The following is a 2,539-nucleotide window of genomic DNA, read 5'->3' as shown; positions in this document are numbered from 1 at the left end:
CAACTCAAACAACAAGAGGGAGGCAAGCAGCAATATTCAACAAACCATTAATAAAAGACATCAAGTCAAGAAAGTCTATTTGAAGATGGAACAAGTACCCGAGTTTAAGTTATACAGACCAAAAAGAAAAAAAGATTGTTCCATGGCAAAAAAAAAAATTAAACAGAGTAGGGTATTAGGCTTGGGATGGGGAACCAGAACCAACTGTTTCTTCGACCACAGTTTCCTCGAAGGTTTCCAAGTTGTTAATCTTGGAGAGGTTGGTGGCTCGAGTTGCATTGGCTTGGTCAGAGTAATGATGGAGATTGGCTTGTAGGACTTGACAGTGTCAACCAAGGCACCCACGTGAGCTTACAACTGACTAATCCGATGGTCTGTTCCTTCCCGTAGTTCCACCAGTCGCGCAACTGTAGCCTTGAGCTCCATGATCTGGTCATTCTTGGTATTCCAGGCACTCCCATAGGTTGAGACAGGTTCCTTTGCTGAGGGAACATGACGAACTTTTGACTTTTTGGAGGATTTAGATGCCCTGTTCCTTGGCATAACTTCTTCAGGCAGTTCCTCCTGTTTGATGGGAACTGCATCCTCCTCTATGGGCATTTCCTTTACCTCACCCTCCTCGTTGATTTCCATGAACACTGCACCCTTCTTCTTGTTTTCCAGCTTAGCAACCCTCATGCTTTTCCTTTTCCCTTGGGAACCCACAACCTTTGTTTTCCCTTTAGGACCTCGAGAGAGACTCACTTTTAGGGGAGTGAGTTCCGTATTCTCTTCCTCATCTACTGCAGTTTCTTTTCTCCCTTCCTCATCCCTTTTCTCTTCTTTACCTGCTCTAATCACCGTACCCTAGACAACCTTAAGGTTTAGAAGATGTAACATTTCTAATTGGAGGATATGTGTTGATTTTAGGGGGAGTACATCATAGTGGCTGAGATCATCTGAGAAACTTTTGAAGATTTCAGTGAGAAGAGAGGAGTATGGTATTTTGTATTTGGGAATGCAAGTGGAGAGGTGTTTGATCATAATGGACGGAAAATTTATTGAAATTTTTCTTTCGAGGCAATACATGAGACATGCATCAAATAGGCTAGCTATGTTCCTCTTTTGGGTGCGAGGAACTACACCCCTCCAAACAATATTGAACAGCAATTCTGGAGTGGGGTGAAGGAACTTTGAGTGGTGGAGGTGGAAATTGAACTATCCCCCCCAATAGAACCTACTATGTCATCTTCATTGACATTATCAATTGTTACTTTTATTTGACCTTTCAACCACATATCAAATCCCCTATTGGGAGTACCAAACAGCTGTTCCAAATACGCAGCATCAAATTCAATGCGAGTTCCATTCACCTTACTGGAACACACATTCTCAACACAAGTAAAGTTTTTGCAAAATTCTTTCATGGCTTCTGGAATTAGAGGTGATTTAGCATAAGTACTCAACAGGCTTACCCATTTTTGGCGCTCAAGGATCTCTATCAATTCGTGAAATTTTGAAGCTTCGCACCATGTAGAATTGATTGCAAACCCTTCAACCAGATTGTTATCCTTCGCAGAGAGTTTCTTGGAACTTTTCCCTTCCCCCTGAGATCGAGAACTCTCTTGTGGTTCCTCTGTTTCTTCTAGCTGCTCACCGGAAACTTCTACCCGGCGCTTCTTTGTTTTTCGTGTGGAGGATCTAAGGTTTGAGATTGGGGTTTTCATTTTAATGTCAGTGTCGATTGGTTCCCCCTAGGTAATTGCGAGTATGGGGTTGTGAGATCGGAGGGGAATTGGTGATTGCATGGGTGAAGTGTCCATGGGAACTGCAGAGGATGGGTTTCTTTTTCGTTTGAGGGTTGTGAGATTGGTGTTGTTGCTTGTGAGAACCATGGTGGAGGAGTTTTTATAGGTGGGTGGAGTTGTGGTGTCATTGGGGAAGGCGTGTGAGAGTGAATGAAAAATGAAGTGGGGGTTGAATGAGGGATGTGAGGAGTTTCTGTCATTTATTGCCAATGGAACCGAACCAGATGTTCTTTGAATTGGGTATTTGATTTTGAATTTCGAAAGTTTGTTTTAAAAAAAAATTAAATAATATAAAATGAAAGAAAAGGAAAAAAATAAAAATAAAAAACAGTTTGACTTAATTTGGACTTGCTTAATTTTGTACCTTGAATTAACCAGTTTTAAGAAAAGCTGCTTACCTAGCAAATTTGTAGAATGAATCTATCTTCAACGATGGTAAACTTCAACTATGTTTGCACACACAAAGTTGTGTTTGTAATAGTCTATATGTACCATAGTTTTTGCCTTTTGTAGTGGGTTTTTTTGTGTGTCAAAACTTGTTTCCCGTTTTACAAAAGGGGCGATTCTTTAGAAAATCGTAGAATTTTTGTACCCCGAAGGAGTCGCCACCAAAAATTGTTTAAAGTCTCGTTTGGAAAGACCGCAAATGACTCTATTTTGGATAAGGCCTTGAATCCTTGAAACGGATGGGTGAGATCCGGGCACGGGAACAAAAATGCTTATTCCGCGAGCTTTAGAAATATTCAAGTACG

This window comes from Spinacia oleracea, chromosome 3, assembly GCF_020520425.1.
Source record: "Spinacia oleracea cultivar Varoflay chromosome 3, BTI_SOV_V1, whole genome shotgun sequence".
Classification (NCBI taxonomy): Eukaryota; Viridiplantae; Streptophyta; class Magnoliopsida; order Caryophyllales; family Amaranthaceae; genus Spinacia; species Spinacia oleracea.
The sequence above is the reverse complement of the archived record's forward strand: the minus strand, read 5'-3'. Positions refer to the sequence as shown.